Here is a 24,188-nt window from a genome sequence, read left to right on the forward strand (position 1 = left end):
TAAGATAAGAGGGGGCCCTATTATTATAAATTTTGTGAACTATGTTGAGCTGAAGTTGAACGGACCTGGCTTCCAGAGGGAGCCAGCCCAGCAACTGGAAGTGTTGTTTGCCCACATGTGCTCTGGAGGCTAGTCCTAGAGTTAATCGGATGAGTTTGTTCTGGGAAACCTGTAACTTATCTTTTAAAACTTTGGTCAGACCTCCGTACCAAGAACAGATAGCATAGTCGAAGCAACAAGAAACAAGAGAATTTGCCAGAATGCGAAGACTTTCAGGGTCTAGTAAATGTGCTTTCCTGGTCAGAAATGTTGTTCTGCCATTCACCTTGCTCATAGTTTTGAGAGCCATGGATTCCCCGCTCAGGCTGCTGTCTAGGTGGCAACCTAGATAGCTTATACACTTTTTTTGCTGCAAAAAGCTGTCCCTCGAGATTTATGCTGGGCGAGACCAGCTTCTGCAGCCTGAGTTGGGAACCAAAGATGATGTATTCTGTTTTGGCCATATGCAGAGATAATTGATTGTCAATGAGCCAATGTTTTATGGTAGAGAATTCCTTACTGAGAGTGGCCTGTAGCTTGTCCACATCCTTATCGGAGGAGTCATCCGCATAGAGAAACAGGTTCACATTACAGGCAGCTTGCATATCGTTAATGTAAATTAAAAACAATAACGGGCCCAGGACACTCCCTTGAGGGACTCCGCAAGTCACTGGTAGGGCAGATGAGTGATGGCCATGGATGTCTGTCAATTGGTCTCTATCGGAGAGATAAGAGGAGAACCATTTTAGGCTGACAGGGCTCATACCAAGGGCTGACAGTTTGTTAAAAAGAAGGCTGTGGTTGACAGTTTCAAAAGCCTTTTGAAGGTCAATTAAAATCATAGTTTGCCAGCATCCATTTCAGCTCTGATAAAATCAGTTAAAAAAAGTAAACAAGAATCGGTGGAATGTGATTTCCTAAAACCTGATTGAAATTTATATAATAATTTTGAGTCTGTAATATATTCATAGAGCTGTTCGTGAATTACCTTTTCTAAAACTTTGGAGAACTGAGAATCGAGATGGGCCTATAATTACTGGGGTCAGACCTATTCCCTTTTTTAAAAAGGGGGATGACTTTGGCATGTTTCATGTCGCTTGAGACAATGCCCTGCGCCAAGGACAGGTTGATCACATGTGTATAGGTGGCACTATCAACTCAGCTACGTCTTTTAAAAACCTGGCTGGGATATTGTCTAAACCAGTTGCCTTGGAGCACTTGAGACCATTTAAAAGAGTGATCATGTAAACTACAGAGACTGGCTTAAAAGAGAAGCTGTTAGGGATAACACCCAAGTGGGCATAAAACTCATGAAGGTGGGCCTGCCCAAAGGTTAGAGGGCCAGAGGGCAGGCGGTCAACTAGCTTATGTAACGGAGGTACCGCAGTATATCCACAGTCACGATGGTACAAGTAGTTCAGTGGCTGTGGATGGTAAGCGGTACTGCAAGTAAACTCACTCCCCAGAGGCATCCAGACCCGGAAGCAAGAAGTGAATTCACTTCTTGGTATAGTGGTCTGTGATGCCGCCCGCGACGCGGGAGATCGGGGTTCAACTCCCACTCAGGGCGATCCCTTAACAGGGGTCGAATCGACTAAACACAACGCAGACAAGATCACACCGGCTACACTTATGTGCAATTGAAGTAAAAAAGATAATTAAAATGGTCAGCAATCTGTTTCTTGTCGCTGATGTCCTCACCGTCGATCTGCAGTGAAATGCAGGGGCTGGAATCTTTGTTGGGTTTAGTTGTGCATCCTAAATTTGTAAGCGTTTTCCACAGTGTTTGTGGGTTGTCCTGATTTTCCAGGATTTGTTCTGAGAAATAATTGGATTTTGCTTCTCTGACTTTGAACTGGACCGAGTTTCTGAGGTCTTTAAAAATAGAGAAATCGGCTTGGTCACCCGATTCCTTAAAAACAGAAAGGGCTTTGTGCCTAGCACTGATGGCATCAAAAATCGCCTTATTGAACCACAGGTGAGATCTCTGCTTAACTCTAATAGTTCTAGAAGGGGCTACTGCATCTATGGCAGAAGCAAACAAGGATTTAAAATTTGCCCAGGCCTGATTGACATTGTCCGTGCCTGTAACGGAAGACCAGTTCAATTTACTAATTTCCTTGCTAAAACTAGCAACTGTGTAGTGTTTGAAGGATCTGGCTTTGATGGTTTTATGGGAGTTAAAAGTATATCTAAAAACCCTCCTGGAACCGAAGGTCAAGAAGTGGTCACTAATACCATATGTTAAAACACCGCTCTGGGAAATGGACTTTGAATCAGAGACAAAGATTAAATCAATGGTGCTACTTGAAGAATTACACACTCTGGTTGGGTCTTGTATGATTTTTGTTAAACCAAAAATCTGTCCATCCCTCTGAAAGTGGGACAGGATTTATTGGCTATGTCAGTGTTAAAATCGCCCAATAGTATACATTCTCTTTCCATGAAATTGGGACATGCAGATAGAGTATTTTCAAGGAGCTCATAAAAGGAGTTTTGCTGAGGAGGACGGTAACATATACCCAAAAGGATGGGTTTTGTTTTGGGGAGACGAATATCAATCATTAAAATTTCAGACAGGCTACTGTCAAGGTCTGCCCTTAAAATCTAGATCAGCTCTAATAAAAGCACAGACCCCCCACCATTCCTATTTCGGTCTTTCCTAACGAGAGAGTAATTTTCGATGAGAATTTCGGAGTCACTAATACTGGAATCAAGCCAGGTTTCTGAAACACAAAAAACACTAGCTTTCGTGGTGTTAACTAAGACTAGAAAATGCAAGCCCTTTGCCAGAAAGGGTTTACATAAGTGTTGTAGTGGTTGAGACAAGGTGTCGGACAGAGGTACAGGACCCGGATTGGGTTTAACATTGCCAGACAGCAAGAGCAATAAAAGAACAAGGCATTTTTTCCTATAAGAAGGACAAGAAGCATCATCTGGGAGCCTCAAAGGGGAGCCTGTGGGCCTGACGATACAGACACCCTCCCTTTGATCTCCCGGCGCGTGGGGTCCATACATGTTTGTTGCTAGGCACATAGGACTCTGTTGATATCAGTAATCAAATGTATTTTCTAAACCATTGGTTTAGAAATGGTTAACCTTCTGTAGTGTGGTACAGATACAGCTCTTAGGAATAATGAGCTCTGCTACCACGGTGATCGTGCTGTGATCATGCTGTGTCGGCGGTGCTGGTGGTAACCAGGTTGCTGTTCTGCTATATGCCGCCAGGAGGTGCAAAGTCAAGTTGCCTCACTGGGCTGGAGTGCTATCCAATTCAAAACAACATCAACTGTACCTGTAACCGGCTCCAAACAGACTATTCATTATACATTTGTGATTGCATTACAATAGTTCAAATTAATGCAAGATATGTTTAACAGACCAAGGCGTTGGAGAGAGAGAGAACTGAGAATCCCAGTTCAACGCGAGGTGAACTATCATACTGTAACTATCGTAATACATTTTAAATGGAAAATAAAAAATACTATGTACAGCTGTTGGGCCATTTACTTCATTCAAGAGTTATATAAACTTTTTATATTGTAAGGGTTAACCCTTTGTAGTGTGGTAGTGAAAGGGTTAACCTTCTGTATTGTGGTAGTGAAAGCGTTAACCCTTAGTAGTGTAGTAGTGAAAGCGTTAACTCTTTGTAGTGTGGTAGTGAAAGGATTAACCATCTGTAGTGTGGTAATGAAAGGGTTAACCCTTAGTAGTGTGGTAGTGAAAGGATTAACGTATGTAGTGTGGTAGTGAAAGGGTTAACCATTTGTAGTGTGGTAGTGAAAGCATTAACCCTTTGTACTGTGGTAGTGAAAAGGTTAACATTCTGTATTGTGGTAGTGAAAACGTTAACCCTTAGTAGTGTGGTAGTGAAAGGGTTAACCATGTATAGTGTGGTAGTGAAAGGGTTAATGTCTGTAGTGTGGTAGTGAAAGCGTTAACCCTTTGTAGTGTGGTAGTGAAAGGGTTAACCTTCTGTATTATGGTAGTGAAAGCGTTAACCCTTTGTAGTGTGGTAGTAAAAGCGTTAACCCTTTGTAGTCTGGTAGTGAAAGGGTTAACCTTATTTATTACATGGCGTTTACACATTCGCCGAAATGCTTGCTTGTGATTGGTCAATAGCCCCCGACAGCGGTGAATAATTTTTCGATAACCACCGGTGATTATTGTTTTTCGCAGCTGGAGTAATCAAGCCCCACTGACACACACTGTTTCAGTGCAGCCAATCAGACACACCTGCCGGGCTGCCCGCGATAATAATAATCACTTTATTTGGGCTGACAGAACCACAGAACAACTGCGATTTGTCAAATGAATTAGGTATATTGTTAGTAAGTTAGCCATGTAATAAGCGGGATAATGTATAACTATACTCGGTCATCATCGCAAAATAATTGACCTTCACTGACGTTTAAAACACCTCGCCGAGGCGGCTCTGTATTTTAAAACTCTGTGTCGGTCAATTATTTTGCGACAATGACCTCGTAGCTATACATTATCCCTTACGTATTAGGGTAGTGAAAGCGTTAACGAGTTATATGAGTACTGGCTAAGCGTCCCGCTCTTAAGCCATACCGAGATATACTTCATCTCATGTACCTATTGCCCCACAATGGTGGAATGAACTACCCACCCCAGTTAGGACAGCCGAAACACGTCCAATCTTTCGCCGTCGACTAAAGACGCACTTCTTCAACCATTATCTGAATTAAAATAAAAAAATAAAAATAATAATCTAACCCTAACTAACCATACTGTCATGCACTTGTCCTAATAAACTAACCTACACTGTAGCACTCAACACTTTGACGAACATTGTTACTCAGCTGATAGAGTTGTGCCCTTCCTGATGGCTTGTCGTACAGAACTTGTAAGTCGCTTTGGATAAAAGCGTCAGCTAAATGACTAAATGTAAATGTGTACTCCATCAACGAAAAAAACAAATACACCCACCACCTGCCAGGCCCCGCCCCTATAGTGCCGTACTATAAAGTACTAGGCGTGGTCACCACTCACTCTTCCTCGGAAAAAAACGTTTCCAGGAAAAGATTCCCCAAGGGAACTCAGGGCACGCTAAGAGCGGGACGCTTAGCCAGTACTCATATAACTAGGTTATATACATAACCTGTCATTATATAGCGTACTTGCATCGCGTCTCTTAAGCCATACCGAGATATGGGGTAGAGCGGACGCGAGGCCCGACAGATGCACCCCCTGAGGACCCGTAAGCCCACATCAAGGGGAAAGGAGAGTCCCGTCACCCCATCCTTCCTAATGAAGAGGGGGCGCAGTCAACTCCACCCAGTGCAAGCAAGAGGGAACTAGAACCCCTTGAACACACAGCACAGGCGGAACCACGTGTGACCCAACACACTGTGGCCCATACCCACACACCCCTGCTACCCCACCAAAGGACGGGAAGCAGGAGAGGCCACAGACCCCAGAACCGCCTGGGAGACAGAACCCCCGGTCATGTCCATGAGGTAAAACCTTACGAAGGGACCCGGGGAGGACCATGAAGCTGCAGCACAGATGTCCTCCACCGAGGCCCCACCCAGCAGAGCGGCAGAGGCCGCCACCCCACGAGTGGAGTGCGCCCTGACACCCCCAGGGGGATCCAGCCCGGCCAACGTGTAGCAGAGGGCAATGCCCTCGCACAACCAATGGGACAGGCGCTGTTTTGATAGTGCCTTACCGGCACGAGAACCACCGTGACAGACAAAAAGCTGATCGTAGCCCTGAGGCCCTGAGTACGGCTGAGGTAAATCCCCAAAGCACGGACCGGACATGACAGGTGAAGGCCCGCCTCCAACTCACTAGCGTGAGGAGGCGGATGAAACGCCTGAACCACAATATCCCTGGAGCAGAAGGAACTCCGGATATTTTTAGGCACGAAGGCAGGATTAGGCCGCAGAGTGGCACCGCAATCGGAACGTAAAGACAGGCACTCTGGTCGTACCGAAAGAGCACAGAGCTCACCCACGCGTTTAGCGGAGGTGACGGCCAGCAAGAACGCGGTCTTGAACGACAGCTGTCCCAACGGTGATTGATTGATTGATTGAAAACTTTATTAACAGATTGCAGAATGGGTACAATACAGTACAGCTCAATACACACAATTGTTAAGGGGATGCAGACCAGAGAAAGACTTTCGTCTTGTTTACATCAGGGTCCCCCATTTTCAATTCATCAGGACATATATGACATACATGACATACAGATAGTCAGTACTGCTACATCTATACATTTATGACATACCAGATTTGCAAATACAGTACTGTTTGTGATACAGAAGGAGTCAGGAAAAGGGAGTATATACATTTGACGTAGAAACTGTACATTGGAGGAGGTTGGGTGGGGGGGGGGTTGGGTACACTGGGATATTGACAACCATACTGGGTAATCTACATTGGAGGTGGTTGGGGGGGGGGGGCACACTGTATATACAAGCAAAACTGTACATTGAGGGGGGGGGGGGGGAGACACTGTACAAACAAACAAAATTGTACATTGGACTATTGACAAAACCATACTAGGTAAATGACTGTACATTGGAGGGGGTTGGGTTAGGATATTTACAGGGGCCAGTGTTGAATTGCAGTCTCCCGTAGGTGTCCCTTGAGAGAGGTTTTGAAAGTGGGTAGTGATCCACATTCCTTTACAGCTTTGGGTAGGGCGTTCCACATTGATGTGGCATAATTGCGAAACGTGTTTAGTCCCTTATTTGAGCCGAATCTGGGTTTAACATGATTTGTGGAGCTCCCTCTGGTGTTGTGATCGTGGTATTCACTGACCTTTGGGAAGTATTTTGACATGTACATGGGTACCTTGGTCGTGTAGTGTATCTTGTAGACCAGGCCCATTGCAAGTTGCTGTACTCTGTCGTCTACTCTAAGCCATCCTAGGTTGTCAAAGTGGGCAGGGGTGAGGTGGGTTCTAGGAGTAAGGTCAAGCAGTAGTCTGACCAGTTTGTTTTGAGATGTTTGTAATTTTGTTTTTAGCGCCTTTGAGGTGCTTTGGTACCATGAGGTGCAAGCATAGTCGTAGTACCCCTGAATGAGTGCTCCTGCCAGAGTCTTCAGGGTATTCTTGTTTACCAGAGAGGAGATCCGGTACAAGAATCGAGTTCGTTGGTTGACTTTTTTTATTACATTGGATGCCATTTTGTCACAGGAGAGATTAGCCTCTAGGATGGAACCCAGGTAGGTAATTTCATCTTTCCTTGTGACAATATTGTCACCCACTGTAACTGAGAAGCCGTCGGTCTTGCTGAGTTTGTTATTTGAACCGAAGAGAATGGACTCTGTTTTGCCCATGTGTAATGATAGTTTGTTATCAGCGAGCCATATGCAGATTCTGCCTAGTTCCGAGCTGAGGGTTTTTTCAACCTGTAACTTGTTCTTGTCAGAGACCAGCAGGGCTGAGTCGTCCGCAAACAGGAACAAGTTGCAGTCACAAGCTGACGACATGTCATTTGCATAAATTAGGAACAGTAGCGGCCCTAGTATGCTTCCTTGTGGAACACCACAGCTCACTGTGAGGGGGGGGGATAGGGTACTGTTTACCTCCACCATCTGTTCCCTCCCCTCAAGGTAGGATTGCATCCAGCTCACTGATAGACTATCAAAACCAATTGCTTTTAGCTTGTCAATCAGAATGGAGTGATTGACCGTGTCAAAGGCCTTTTTTAGGTCCAGCATGACCATGCCGCAGTATTTGCCTGCGTCCACCTCTTGTTTGATGTGGTCATTCAAATAGAGAAGGCATGTGTCAGTGGAGTGGGATGTTCTGAAGCCAGATTGGAATTCGTAGATTAGATTTTTTTCCGCTAGGTACTTTTCGACCTGTTCGTAGACTATTTTTTCCATGACTTTCGAGATGGAGGTGAGAATAGAAACAGGGCGGTAGTTGCCTGGGTCTAATTTGCTGCCCTTTTTGTGCAGAGGGGTCACCCTCGCAATTTTGAAGTCCTTGGGGACGTGTCCCTGTTTTATGGAGAGGTTTATTATGTGTGTGATGATTGGGGTGATGGCGGCTGCTGAGTCTCTGAGGAATTTGGAAGGGATGTTGTCGTGGCCAGTGGCCTTGTTAGGTTGGAGGGCGCTCAGTTTATTGAGTACCTCATCTGTTGTTACCATTTCCAGCTTGAAGTCGTCCTTGCGGACCCCTAGGTTTTTGTAGTAAGCTACTATGTGTTCTACCCCATAAAGCCCTGAGTGGGAGGGTAGTTTGTTTACCAGTGTTGTGGCTATGTTTGTGAAGAAAATGTTTAAGTAATTGGCTACATCCAGCTTGTCTGTGATGAGCGTGTTGTCCGTTTTTATGTTTATGTTTGAGAATCTGGTTTTAAGTTTTTTACTGCATTCTAGTTGATTATTGAGTAATTTCCAAAGTTCACGTGGTTTGTTTTTGTTTTCCTCAGTTTTGTCATTGATGAAATTCTTTTTTGCAGTTTTGATCATGGAGTTTACGTCGTTTCTTAGTCTGTTTCTTTCTAGTTTGAGTTCAGTCACGTGGGCTTGGAGTTCACTGCTCGTGCTTTTAGTAAGCTTTGACTGACTTTTACGAAACTCAGAGCATTTTTTGTCTCTGGTTTTCATAGCGGCCAGTATTTCGGAGTGCATCCACGGCTTGCTCAAGAGGCTCAAACGGGGCCAAGGACAACCGACGAGGACCAATTGAAGATCCCAACTCGGAGCCAAAGAGCGGTGTACCGGCTTAACGCGTCGAGCGCCAAGCAGGAAGCGCTTCACAAGATGGTGGCTGAACAAGACATCACCCTCAAATCCGTCATGATAGGAGGATATAGCTGCTGCATATACCCTCACCATCGAAGCCGACAGTCTATCAAGGAGAGACTGGAGGTAAACAAGGACAGCATCCAGGGGGCAGGAGACTGGGTCCCGGCGCCCCGCCTTACACCACTCTTGGAACATACGCCATCTGCCCGCGTAAAGCAGTGGAGGGAGCATGCGCATTCCGGATGGTATCAACCACAGAAGGGTCCATCCTCTCCAGACTTACCCTCTCACCAGCCACACCATCAGACGTTGGCCCAACACCGGGTACTGAAACAGCGACCCGTGTGCTTGAGAGAGGGCCGTCGCCGACCAAGGAATAACCCATGGCGGAGCGACCAGTAGCTGGATCAAGACCGGGAACCACACTGCCGTGCCCCGGTCCGGCGCGACCAGGATCACGTCCTGCGCTCCCTCCGTATCCGCTCCAACAGCTGACTCAACAGCTGTACAGGAGGAAAGGCGTACAGAAGGCCGGGCGGCCATGGAAAGATCGAGAAGGCATCCACCCCCAAGGGGGGATGATCTGCCCGACTGACCGAGAACCACAAGGGGCACTTGTGAGAGCGTCGGCTCGCAAACAGATCCACTGAAGCCTCCCCGAAGTGATCCCAGATCTGCCTGACTATATCGTGGCGCAGTTCCCACTCATCGTGGTGAGGACCGCCCCGAGACATCATATCTGCGCCCACATTCTCCATACCAGGGATGTGAAGCGCCCTCAGACTGCGGAGCCTGCGAGATGCCCATAGCCAGAGTTCGACCGCCGCCCGGTGCAGGCGGATGGATCGAGTCCCACCCTGCCTGTTGATATACGCAGCTGCCGTCATACTGTCCGTTCTGACCAGAACGTGCTCGCCTACCACCAGGTGGTCGAACCGTTTGAGGACCAGGAGGACCGCCTTCAATTCCAACACATTGAAGTGCAGGGTAGACGTGGGGCAGCACGGACCGGCCAGCTGCCCCCCACTGCGTTGGTCCGACACGTCCCTCCCCAACCCGTGAGAGAAGCGTCGGTGAAGGCCGTGACATGTGAGCGCCCGCTGCCCATGGGGACCCCAATGGTGAGGATACCCAGCCTCCTCCAATGGGCGAGATCTCCCCATATCGACAAAGGAACCGTCAACCGTTTCCATTTGTCCTTCACCGGATCTATTCCCATAGTGAAGAACCACCTCTGTATCCTCCTCATGAAGAGGAGGCCAAGAGGAACCACCGTGTGAGCAGATGCCATCATACCGAGCAGGCGCATCACTTGCAGCGCCGTGACCGTCCCTCCCAGACGGAAACCCCAGAGCGAGTGTAGGATAGACACCCTCCGTTGCTCCGAGAGGGTTACAATCATGGGCCTTGACCTCAATGTCAAGCCCAAGTACTCCACCTGTTGACTGGGAAGAGGCGTACTCTTCTTCCAGTTCACAGCAAAACCCAGCCTGGTGAGGAATTCCACCACCAGCCTGGTATGAGACCTGGCAACCTCCTCCGACCGGCTGAGGAGTAGAATGTCGTCGAGATAGAATCCGTATTCCCTGACGACGTAGAGGCTCCAGCGCAGTCGCTACGCACTTGGTGAATGTGCAGGGAGCCAGAGAATAGCCGAACGGCAACCCCCGGTACTCGCGCGCTACGCCCTGAAACAGGAACCGTAGGAACTTCCTGTGAGGAGGGAAAATCGGGATGTGAAAATACGCATCCTTCAGGTCTATGGAGGTGAACCAGTCTCCCCTTCTGACAGCAAGCAGCAGGAGTTTGACGGTCAACGTTCTGAATGGTCTCGCTACAATCAGACGATTGAACGCGGACAGATCCAGTATAGGTCTGACCCCTCCCGTTTCTTTGGGCACCAGAAAATAACGGGAGCAGACGCCTGACATCGCGTCCTCTCTCGGGACCACGACTATAGCCTGCTTCGCCAACAGAGATAGAATCTCGTCGGCCAGGGCTGTCACTGCTTCTGACCCTGACAATAGGGTCTGCACCAAACCTGAAAACGGAGGGTGGGGTTGTGCGAACTGCAAAACAAGCCCCTCCCTCAACGTTCTCTCTATCCACCCCTCCAAACGCCATTCTTGTCGCCAAATGTGAAAATAATCCCACAGCGCACCCGCCGTCAACTGACGCTGGGCCGCAAGGAACAGTAGATAGGTGGCCCGGTCCCTCCCGCTGTGCGACGCACTCAAGGGGGGACCCCGACAGAAAGGGCCGGTTTGATACGGGAGAAGCTGCCATCAAACTGGTTGACACACACCCCCCCCTGAACACCCCTCTAGCGCATGCTGAGGAGTTGTTCTACAGCTAGACATGCAAGGCGTGAGGACCCCATGGGCTCCTACACGCCGTAGCCCTGCAGTGATATTACCCAAATCACGCTCGCCTCTTCTTTGCAGACCACTGCCGCTCTCACGGGAGTGGGAGGCATCAGCGTGATACCCCGCCTGGCGAAGGCGAGGCTGGGGTAACCCTTGCTGAGCATTCAACCGAAGAGGCCTCGAGTCCCCCTGCTGACCACTGTAAATAGTTGACGAGGCCGTGCTCCAACCTCTGGCTGCATAGCGTGAGGCGGTGTGGGACCCAGATCAACAGCCTCCACAGAACGACCAAAAAGTCCTTCTGTGGAAAAAGGAATCCAAGAGGAGAGTGCTCCAACCAGATATGCCTAGTAACAAACGTTGCTAGCATCCTAATCCTCCCCGCAGTTATAGCTTGCGACTGAGTCAAGATCTCTATAACACCACAAACATGCAAAATGTTTTCAGTGTCGGCTGGTCCCGTAGCCCCACTACCCGACGCTAATGTGGACAGGAAAATAATCAGCTGAGCCATAACACTGGCCGCCGCTAAATACCATCCTGCAGCAGTATAACACTCATCCGTCCATACTGCCACCCTCCGAGCCGATTCGCTCTCAAGCATCGGCCGGGTGGGACATCGTTCATCCCCGCCGGGGCACAGGATCAAAGCTACCTGGCTACTTAGCCACGGTACACCCAGCCTGCACCCTGTCGTCAACCCTTTTTCCCCCGTAAAAAGGGTAAATAGGCCTCAGCAAAACCCCCCACATTAGCTACCGACTGACCTTCATTAATGAACCGGGCAAGAGGAGGGAAAAGCGGCAACATCCCACGGCGGGGAATATTAGAACAACGACCCATTTCAGCATTAGCATTAGCAGTAGCATTAGTGTTAGCAGCATGCTCCAGGATCGCCCGGAAACCGTCCACTGCAGTGGAACGTTCACCAAGCCATCCCGCCCCTGGCGCCGACACACACTTCACAGCATTACTAACACCAACATCAATGCCTGATGACACAGGGCCTACCTGTGTACAAACCTTGCACGCTGCTCCTCGATCTGCTGCCACAAGACGAGGAAACATCAGAATAGGCCCGACGTGTCGCTGAAACATGCCCGAAGATTCCAGGGGTAAGCAAACCTCCGGTAAGCATTCAACATTACGCAATTTCTCTAATCTTTTCATAGCACTAGTTACATAGGGCGACTTGCATCCGCTATGATGGAAACGAAAATAGAGGAAGAGTGAGTGGTGACCACACCTAGTACTTTATAGTACGCCACTATAGGGGCAAGGCCTGGCAGGTGGTGGGTGTGTTTGTTTTTTTCGTTGATGGAGTACAATAGGTACATGAGATGAGGTATATCTCGGTATGGCTTAAGAGCGGGATGCGATGCAAGTACGCTATATAACCCTTAGTAGTGTGATAGTGAAATGGTTAACGTCTGTAGTGTGGTAGTGAAAGGGTTAACGTTTTGTAGTGTGGTAGTAAAAGCGTTAACCCTTTGTAGTGTGGTAGTGAAAGGGTTAACCCTTTGTAGTGTGGTAGTGAAAGTAACCCTTTGTAGTGTGGCAGTGAAAGGGTTAACCATTTGTAGTGTGGTAGTGAAAGCGTTAACCTTTGTAGTGTGGTAGTGAAAGCGTTAATCATTTGTAGTGTGGTAGTGAAAGGGTTAACCCTTTGTAGTGTGGCAGTGAAAGGGTTAACCATTTGTAGTGTGGTAGTGAAAGCGTTAACCCTTTGTAGTGTGGTAGTGAAAGGGTTAACCCTTTATAGTGTGGCAGTGAAAGCGTTAACCCTTTGTAGTGTGGCCGTGAAAGGGTTAAAGTGGTTAACAAATGGACGTGATTAACTGACGAATGAGTCTGATCTCTGTGAATTCGCCATGACGAAGTGCCTGTAACGGTGCATCCATCTGTCCTTCGGTCGAGAGGGGAGTTATTAGTCATCGGTAGCCTGTTCTCCTCTTCCTCTGCTTCTCTCATAACCAACACAATGGTGATCAATTCTTCATAAACCTTCCCAGTGGCCGTTGGTGAGGATACAGGGATGGCAGGCCGGTATGACTCATACACACTGCACCTGATGCCGCCTATGCTCATTTCCTATAGGGTTGCACAGCAACTGTAATTCTATGCTGTAATTCTAAGTTTTTGTTCCTTGCCTTTAGAGTTATGCATGTGATTTCAAGATTCCCCGCTGGTCACAAGGCTGCATGGAACATTCATGGATATGACCAGTGGAGTTTCCTAAAGATGTTTTCATAACAGATCATATGCCATAATATTCATAGTATGCAATGCAAAGAGTCATTCTCACCATTTTAAGACTAGACAAAGCATCAGATTCTTCGACAAAACCTCTAACACTTGCTTAGTTTAAACTTGATGTACAACAAAAAGAGTTAAAATAATGTTATTTAATGAGTCAAAACATAACCAGAGAAGTGCTCCAATCAAAACGTAGCCTGATTTGGTCTCAGACTGTAGACAAGTCTCCAGTATAATCAACCAGTCCGTCCCGCATCCTCATAGCATGATTGGTCAGAAAATCATTTGCTGTCCATCAGTGGGGAGGGTTCCTTTGGTGCTGCAGTCAGACTAATGTGGACTGCTGTAAACTGCATAACCTCAAGACCTTGATATTGATATAGAACACTGCACCACATCGATATCCTCAGAGGATGAGAATAATCGTAATTGTCGTTAACACATTGACCGCCGGGGATTAGCATCATCCTTAGCAGCTGACGCCAGCACTGTAAACGGTGGGAGTCGCTCACTATTATATAACTATTTAGATATTATAGCTATATATGCAATACTATGGCCCATTTGACATCGTGTATCTATCGTTCAAGGAATATTTTTTCCATCCATACGTTTTTTTTTTTTTATCTACTTCTTCTCCCATTTTCTATTTTTCTCCCATCCCAATTTCGTATTGTCCAATTCTACCCTCCCCTGTCTCGAACGCTGTTAGGCCATGCCTCCCACTGGCCGGCTGCAATGTGGACAAAGCCTTGCATCACGTGTCCCCTCCGGTACACGAGGAGGCAGCCGTTGCATCTTTTCACCTGAACAGCACGATCTCTCAGCGGCGAGGGTCTGCGTGGGAGGGACACTCCGCCCCCGTTGCTTCCTGATTCTGCTGCTCAGGCGCACCAACCGACCTGTAGGAGTCGCTGTCCACAACGTCCGATCCCCACCCACCAGCTTCCCACCCCTAACACTGCCAATTGTGTTAGTGTGAGGTTTCGCCTGTTCCCTGGACCTTTAATTCCCTGTTCTCCTCACCTCACCAGCCCCCACCCTCGCGATGTTTTACTCTCCTCTGCTCTTCACCAGCCCCCACTCTTGGACTACCTTTCACAGCTGTGATAAGTTATGATTAGTGCCCCAGAGGGCTTTAGATACCTGGACCTCCCCTCCAGTCCTCGTCGGGTCGTTCTGTATGCTGGTTCTTTGTTCTGGACTCTTTATCCTTTTCTGTGTTCAGTGTTCATGGAGTCCTGGACGTTACCATCACCTGCCGCGTCTCCAGCGTGAGACGAGGTGCCAGCCATCACCACCTGTCGCCGTTTGCCTGGAGTGGGACACCGTCTGCGCTCTCTAATTCCCTACGGGAGGTTTTCCAGTGTCCCACTCCAGACCTCAAGCCGGCGCGCATCGCTTCCTATACCACGGGAGGATGCGTCTCTTCAAGCCGGCGCGCTCCTACTCCAGACGCCCAAGCCGGCGCGCATCGCTTCCTATACCACGGGAGGATGCGTCTCTTCAAGCCGGCGCGCTCCTACTCCAGACGCCCAAGCCGGCACGCATCGCTTCCTATACCACGGGAGGATGCGTCTCTCCAAGCCGGCGCGCTCCTACTCCAGACGCCCAAGCCGGCGCGCATCGCTTCCTATAACACGGGAGGATGCGTCTCTTCAAGCCGGCGCGCTCCAACTCCAGACGCCCAAGCCGGCGCGCATCGCTTCCTATACCACAGGAGGATGCGTCTCTTCAAGCCGGCGCGCTCCAACTCCAGACGCCCAAGCCGGCGCGCTCCTACTCCAGATGCCCAAGCCGGCGCGCATCGCTTCCAAGGAGGATCTCCTTGCCAGGCCTCCGCCGTCGGAACCCTGCCATCCCTGTAAGAAGCTCTGGCCCTCGCCCTGTCCAAGGCCTTAACCCTGTTTCTCTGTCCCTGTCCCCAGCCCGCCTCCCCGGGCCTCTGTCCCTGTTCCCCCTCTCCATTGCCCCTGTTCCTGCCCTGACCTTTTGCCCTGGCCCTGTCCCTTAGCCTTTCCCCTTAGCCTGCTCGCCTCTTAAAGGCACAGTGCCACATTTTTCCCTATTTCTTTGTTCCAGTGTTTTTGTGTTCTCCCTTAAAGGGACAGTGCCGCTTTTTGTTTGTATTGAATAAATGCCCTGTTTTGGCTTACTCTCATACCTGTCTTGTGTTGTGCGATTGGGGTCGGTTACAAACCATAACAGTTAGTATGAATGACCAACCAAGCTGGTAGCAATGCCGAGAGCTGGGCTAGAACCTTTTCCATCCATACTTTATCGTTTTATACCGTGGTGAATATAAGTATGTTTTTAGAGTGGTCTGGGGTAATTCCTGGTAATGTAATGACCCACGACACATATTATACTTAATCCATTGACATTTCGTCCCTATACACTCTACAATAAAAAATTCAAATGCAGATGATTGGTATATCATATTATGCATGCATGAAAGGGGGGGGGGGGGGCGTTTATGATTAATTGATTGTCAATAACGGCATTCGTTAGTACAACAGCATACGTTGATCAGAGCGATGGCTGTGAGAACAAGGCACAATCAAGCTGAAATTAACGTTAGATTGCTCTTACCTGTGGTAGATGAGACTGCAAAAAGAATATTCCAATTATTTGATTGCCATCTGCTAGACCGTATGTCCATTTGGCCCACGCCATAACTCCCCACAGTATAATGAATCCGGCGTCGGATTGACGATTCAATGCGATCGAGTGAGGATCTTGATCCATGTTACAAGAAAAACCCCGCCCGGATGACTTTCAGTGACGGACAGAGTCAAACTTCCTTCAGAGAGTAAGTGCAACATCGGCCGCATACCACCAGGCAGCGGTATCGGACCTTTGCGATCTCAGACACAGTGCCACCCAGTCCTACAGCACAGCAGGATGAATTATGAATGGAAATAGCTAATAAAATAAATAACGATCATAATAACGAGTATCCACTATTAATGTACTACTCAACACTGCCCCTACACCTTCTCAGTCATCAACGGTTAAGTGTGAAGAACTTGCACTATTCTTTAACAACAAAATAACCTTGATCAGGGCCAGCATTACTCATGATGGAAATAAAGCTGATTGCAGCAAACCACGCAATGTAACCATGAGAAGATTCACATGCATCACATTAGATGTACTCTGCAAAACTGTCTCAGAATGTAACTCCTCCACCTCAGACATTGACCCTATACCTACAGCTTTCTTCAAACGGCTGTTTAATAGTGTTTCAAGCCCTGTGCTAGATATCATAAACACTTCCCTTAGAACTGGTATTTTCCCAGATGCCTTTAAAACAGCAGTTGTAATTTAAGCCATTACTAAAAAAAACCTAACTTGGATAGTAATGAAATGGCAAATTATCGTCCAATATCCAACCTACCATTCATTAGTACTTGAAAAGATAGTTTCAGTTCAAATAAATTCCTTTCTTGAAGAAAACAACATCTTAGAAGAAATTCAGTCGGGATTCAGAAAATATAGCACTGAAACTGCCCTCACCAAAATAATCAGTGACCTCAGGCTAAACTCTGACAAGAATAAGATCTCCATCCTTATCCTGCTAGATCTCAGTGCAGCATTTGATACAATCGATCACGATATTCTAATCGATCGTCTTGAAAACCATGTCGGTTTCTCAGAACATGTGCTAGGCTGGTTTAAAACATACATTAGAGGGAGAAAATGCTATGTTAAACTAGGAGATCACATGTCTGATCTATACGACAACAACTATGGAGTTGCACAAGGGAGTTGCTTAGGTCCTTTACTCTTCTCCCTTTACATGTTACCGCTGGGTGATATCATCAGAGAACATAATGTAGATTTCCATAGCTATGCGGATGATACACAACTGTACATATCTGCTGAACCAAATGATACAGCGATTAGCTCCATTACAGACTGCTTACTGGCAATAAATAAATGGATGAGTAAGAACTTCCTGAAACTAAACGAGAACAAAACTGAAATTCTAATTATCGGCCCCAAAACTAAAAAAAAACATTAATAAAGAACCTGGGAGGACTAACCCCTTGGATCAAATCTGAGGTCACTAGTCTCGGGGTTATCATAGATTCAGAACTGAACTTCAATTCTCATATTAGCAAAGTGACGAAAACATCGTTGTTCCATCTAAGAAATATAGCAAAAGTACGACCATTTATTAATCAGAACGATGCTGAGAAGCTAATTCATGCATTCATATCTAGCCGGTTAGACTACTGTAATGCACTTTTCACAGGTCTCCCTAAGAAAACCACAGAGAGGCTTCAGGTAATCCAAAACTCTGCAGCCCGACTGCTAACTAGAACCAAAAGGAGAGAGCACATTAGTCCAGTCCTAGCTGCTTTACACTGGCTTCCTGTAACATTTAGAATTGACTTCTCCTTACATACAAAGCTCTAAATGGACAGGGACCTAGCCAACACTCTAATAAATTACATACCAGCAAGAACACTGCGATCATCAGCTGCTGGACTACTAGAGGCTCCCAGAAACAGTCAAAAGAGGATTGGTAATGCAGCCTTTATCAACTATGCCCCAACTGTGGAACAAACTACCCGAAAACATCAGAGAAGCCAACTCGCTAGACATCTTCAAAAGACAGCTTAAAACCTATCTCTTTGCTCAGGCATTTCAATGTGGGGTAATGCAGGCAAATATTTGAAGATAGATATCGGCTACCACCTAGTGGCAAGGGGAAATATTATTATAGAAACATCAGGGATATCCTGACACAAATTGTACTTACCTGCACTATTCTTACCCTGCCTACTTTTATACACTGCCTATCAAATGCATGTGTCGGTTCTATGCTAATTTTATCTCACTACCTCCTACTGTATGCACTGTAATTTTAAGAGAACTATTTTATCACACGTTTTACTTCTTACTGATGACTATTTTTAAACTGAATCATTTTAAACTATTTTTTATTATTTGTATTACTGAATGAAACTGTAAACAGAGAGCCTATTGGGATGCTAGATCCTAATGTGAAACACTGTGATTTACCATACCTTGCTATCTGTCTTTTTTTGTTTTTTTGTTTTGCTTGTTATTATTATTATTATTATTATTATTATTAGTATTATTATTATTATTATTATTATTATTATTATTATTATTATTATTATTATTATTATTATTATTATTATTATTATTATTATTATTATTATTATTATTATTATTATTATTATTATTATTATTATTATTATTATTATTATTCTTACCCTACCTACTTTCATACACTTCCAATGAAATTCATATGTCGGTTCTATGATGTTAGAGTGATGCTCTGTTGTTGTGAGCGACACACTGTTCTGTTGTTCTATAAGGTAACATAGAACTGAACTTTGTAAAGAAACTCAAAGTGTTAAGAGCAATGGACTGCTCTGTTGTATGTTAGAGCGACGGACTGCTCTGTTGTATGTTTGAGCGACGGACTGCTCTGTTGTATGTTAGAGCGACGGACTGCTCTGTTGTATGTATGTTAGAGCGATGCTCTGTTGTATGTTAGAACTTTGTAAAGAAACTCAAAGTACTAAGAGCGATACACTGCTCTGTTGTGTTTTATTGAACAATCTTATCATACTTTTTTACTGTCCGTGCTATCTTATTATTTTTAGCCTATTTTAAACTGAATCAAACCGCACTTTTTTACTCTATCTAATCTATTCTATTTTATTATTTGTATTGCTGAAGAACTGTGATTTGCCTAACCTTGCTACCTCTCTATCTCTTTGTATTTACATTTAAAGAAATGTATGCTCGCTTATGCCTGTATTTTTTACTGTTGTGAAGCACTTTGAACTGCAACCTCTGTATGAAAAGTGCTATACAAATAAAGTTATTATTATACTCGTTGGCGTCCAACGATTGGCGGGCTATAACGAGTACACTCGTCTTTGGCGGGGAATGTGTTAAGACTGACAATTAACACTTTCGATGCCGGCCGTGTTTTCCTTTTTACCCCCTTGAATGCCTCCACCCACTTCAATGTTAGCGTTAAAAACGTATAATCTATGTTTTAAATTATGGCTATGTGTCTAATCTGCCCGTTGCTTATCAATGACTTGTTTGCAGTCAACATTGTCGAAACGGATTGTTTTTTTAATCGGTTCATATCCTTTTTATAGCATTTCGAAAAGCTATCGTTCTCTCGAAAATTTCCAGAAAATAGAAAGATTCCCTCATAAACGGCATTTATTGGAATATTCTCGAATACACTAGACACGTTGTCATTTGTTGGCCTATTTATGAATCGTTTTCAAATAAACGCTAGATTATCGATAGTATATGTGTACTTATGCACGCTATAGAAGCGAGCTGAGAAATCGATTCTCTCATTTCCTCAACATCACACACACACACACACACACACACATACGGGACACGCTGTTATCTCAGTGAATACAGCTCTGATTATCCTAAAACTGGTAACATAGACTCCTTACCTTAGATCAGATGTTCTCCAAAAAGATTATTCCAATTCCTGATCGTCATTCCAAATATCGATCGCGTTTATTGATTGATTTTTGGCTGCTGTAAATATATATTCCACGCTGCTTTCCAACTTGCGATCACTTCCCTCATAATCAGATCCCTCGCCAGCATAATGGAGCCAGTTGGCTCCCCGCACACAGATCCACCAGTCTAATCGAATGGCCTGCAGTTACACAGGGATAGACGATAGGGGGTGGTATTTTCCCATCTGAGCTCCTAGAGGGTCTGCTGTACCAACGGGAGACTCGGTTGATGAAATATGAATTCAGATTGCTAATAGAAAAATCAAACGACAATTTGCGTCGTCGGCACTCAACGGGGGGCATGATAAGACGACAATACACGTCGCTGGCACTCAAAGTGTTAAAGGATAACTCCACTATTTTTTTAAAGAGAGTTCCACGTGATTCTTACCTTGATATGAATTCACATATCAGACTAGCCGGACACGTCAAACCCGTGGAACGTGTGCAAGCTAGCTCTCCATTGGATCTGAAGTAATGTGGCACGCTGAAAAAGTTAACAAATGGATTTCCTGTGAAAATTGTTGTCAATAAAGTCAATTTGACCATGGTGATGTGGTGGCATCTCGTCTCTCATTCCGTAATTAATTCCTGGCACTGCAATCACATTAGTGTGGGGAAAAGCTGATTTCTCCGTTTCTCTGTACTGGCCAACAGTTCTCCCTGCTCTCCTTTCCCAGTTCTCACTGTAAATCAGCCTTGTGCGTATGTAGCTAAACTTCAATATGAATGCCCCTGAGTGAGCACACACTGCCTGTTGCCTTGGTAACACAGATAAACGGGGAAATCGTCTTTTTCCCCTATACTTTATTAATGTCATCACTTGACACCACGCATCACCATGGTAGGTCAAATTTATCTTATTTTCACCAGGAAGCTTTATATTTTATATTTATTCTAGGTATTCAGACCCAATGGAGAGCTAGCTTGCGTAGCCATTTTGTGCAGACCTGGTGCATCTGCAAATGTACCTTAAACACCTTGTGGATGCTCAAAAGACACAGCATCTGATGGAAAACGGCGCACCAACCCGCAAGTCTATGCCGCTGACCTTTAAAGTTGCTTCATCATTCCACAACACAACCTCTTCCCTCATCTTCTCGTCCTAGGCTACGTTTCATTGACCGCATTCGCACGCCGGCTGCTTCGCTCTTATGTGAATACGGTCAATGAACATGCCCTCCTTCTCTTCCCCTTGGCACTTGGTAATACGTAGCACCATACGTCACAGCACTACTCGCGGAACAGGGGTGCAGGGTACGAAGGGGAGTGGGGGATTTAAATAAAACACACTTGCCCTTAGGCAGACAATGGTGAAATCTGACGTTCCATGGTGGTGAGGTGAAGTAATCACACACAGCAATGACTTCTAAAACATCACAGATAACTTGATTTTCGATCGTATACACTCGTGCATCGTTTGTTCCACCATGTTGGCTCTCGCAAACGCGTTCTGGCTAAGATGGCCTCCTGCGTGTACTGTACCATGGTTGTTGACTCATTTCCCCTGCCCTTGAAGGATCAATCTCACAAAGTTCACTTGAGTTCTTCAGAGTTAATGGAACAGCACTTGAGGGGGGGGGGGGGGGGGGACTTCCCCCGAGGGGAGGTCAATGAGGGCATGTTAGGTGACTAATGAAAGTGGCGGCGACTGTGGCACAATGAAATCACTTTAAAAAGGTCAAGAGCGTAGACCCACAGGTTAGCATGCCACTTCCGTCAGATGTGGTGAGTCTTGAGCAACTACGGAGTCGAAGGTACACGTTCAGGTACACTGGACACCTATGGAAGTGATGCATCCACACAAAATATCTAGGGATGTCCGATATTGGCATTAAAATGTGATATCGGAAATGATCGATAGCGGTTTAAAAAAAATATATAATAATATATATATATTTTTTTTTACATTTATTTAACCTTTATTTACCCAGGCAAGCAAGTAAGAACAAATTCTGATTTTATTTATTGTCAAAAGTATGCATAATGTTGTGTTAATTCCACAACAAGAGATATGTAAAGTTAATTACCTGAAATTATTCCGTTTTTGGGGGGGGGGGGGGGGGGGGGGGGGGGGACCCTGCATATATCGGTATCGGTTGATATCGGTATCGGAAATTAAGAGTTGGACAATATCGGTATATTGGTATCGGTAAAAAAGCCAATATCGAACATCCCTGAAAATATCGAATGAATATCTTCACAAGGGAAAAGCATACTGAACAATGAAGATCTATTATACCTTATGGACTCATCTCAAGGCCAGAACAACACAGAACATATAAAAAATGGTGGAGTTATCCTTAACTCATTCCCCGCCAACAATGAGTTTACTTGTTATTGGGCGCCATGCGTTGAACGCCAACAACGAGTAAACTCGTTATTTGGTCCGTTTTTCTTTTTTCCGATTTTAATATTCTATTCAATGTCACAGACCTGTATGTTGCATCTGGCACACTCTATCCATAAGTTGTGCCAAATTATGTCTGGGACCAGATGGACACCAATACTGGAAATCGCGATCAGACAATTGGAATATTCTTTTTGGAATACCCCCGACCAAAGGTAAGGACTATCTGACATCAATTTCAGCTTGATCCAACAATGTTTTCACATCGATCCAGCTGATCAGCGTCTGTAGTGTTCAACAAGAATGCTGTTACTGGCCATCAAAGCATAAAAAAACGACCCCCCCCCCCCCCCTCCTTTCATGCATTCATGATGAAACATAATACCTATTATATACATTTGATTTGGAAATAGTAGCGTGTCCAGGCAAGAAACGCCAACGCTTATAGTAGAATACACGTAGCGCCCTATAACTCAGCTTTTCAGGAATTATTCCGGATCGCTCCTAAATTATACTTATATTCACCACGGGATAACGCGCGTATGAATGAAAATTATCTCTTTTTTGCATGTTCGACGTGATCCTTGTCTGGATCCAGAGCCTGAATCACCAATCGCTAGTCCCACCTACTTTATACTTATTTTGCAAATCAAGTCAGTCTATTACCCTTTTCTCTCCGAAGTCTCCTTTGAAATCCTCCAGTCAATGGAAGCTCGGTGCTTTTTTTTTTATTGAATAGTTTATTGATTTAAATGAATAACACATACAATTTAACAGATATACATATCAGCCCACAATTTACCAATAGGATTAAAAAAACACAATAAAGCCATAGGCTTGTTTCCATTGCAGTCCTTCATCATTGGTGTCCGTGGAGTCATGTACTGGTGTGTGGACGTGGGTGTTTGTAGTGTCTGTGTGTCAGGATGTGTGGTATAGAATACCATGATTCTGCGGATATGCATGGGTGAGCCCGCCACGCCAGGGAGGGGGAGGGACGACGACAACGCCATATTGCAGACAACTTACAATCAATTGATCAACTATTCAATACTATTAATAAATACATAAATACAGTAGTATTCCATTTTACAAACAACAAAAGAACAAAAGGAAAGACACATAATATAATCCCTTTGTTATCTACTCCCAGCTTCTGCTACTCATGATCCACCTCTTTATAGATGATTTAAAAGTGGAGAAGGGGCTTATGGACTTCAACTCCATTGGTAGGCTATTCCATAGAACTGCTGCTGAATACAGGAACGATTTTAAAAGTTATGATACAGATAATATGAAAATCTAGAAAGGTGCGATCAGTAGAGTGCAATTCTCCACCAGTCCACCCATTTATCTTCTAGTAGCCTACGTTAGGCGGGGCTTAAGTGTAGGGGGCAGGGCAAACATAGACCAATAAAAGCAGATCTCCTTGCATTATTACTATAACACTATTACAGTATTGCACTATGCAAGACCACCCGCATTTCATTGTATACTCGTATGCCGTGACAAATAAAACTCTTGACTTGACTTGACTACACACTATTACACACCATTAAACTATTGCACAATATTACACTATTGGGTGGAATAAACCTTTACAAATATTTGGGTGGAATAAACCTTTAAATCTATTTGGGTGAAATAAACCTTTGACACTTCCCATAAGTCTCTACGACAAACGGTTCATGGTATGAAAGGGGTGGGGCTTATCTCAATGGACAAATTATTAATAAAGTATATCATAGGTATATCAACAACAATAGGTTCACTATAGCATGTTGTAAACAGGTGCCAGAGATCTGATTACCAGCAAACCTCTGTAGTATCACCCTCTTGCATTAAAAAGGGCTTTAATGCAATGGCAGGAAAATCAATTAACATGAAG

At 45.3% G+C, this 24,188-nt stretch overlaps 1 protein-coding gene across 1 annotated transcript in view; it reads right to left on the minus strand.

The window, feature by feature from the left end:
* Positions 1–24,188, minus strand: part of immp2l (inner mitochondrial membrane peptidase subunit 2) — a 503,188-nt gene that overhangs the window by 75,012 nt on the left and 403,988 nt on the right. The window lies entirely within an intron of this gene.

The sequence above is a fragment of the Notolepis coatsorum genome, assembly GCF_963971535.1.
Source record: "Notolepis coatsorum genome assembly, chromosome: 18".
NCBI classification, from domain to species: domain Eukaryota; kingdom Metazoa; phylum Chordata; class Actinopteri; order Aulopiformes; family Paralepididae; genus Notolepis; species Notolepis coatsorum.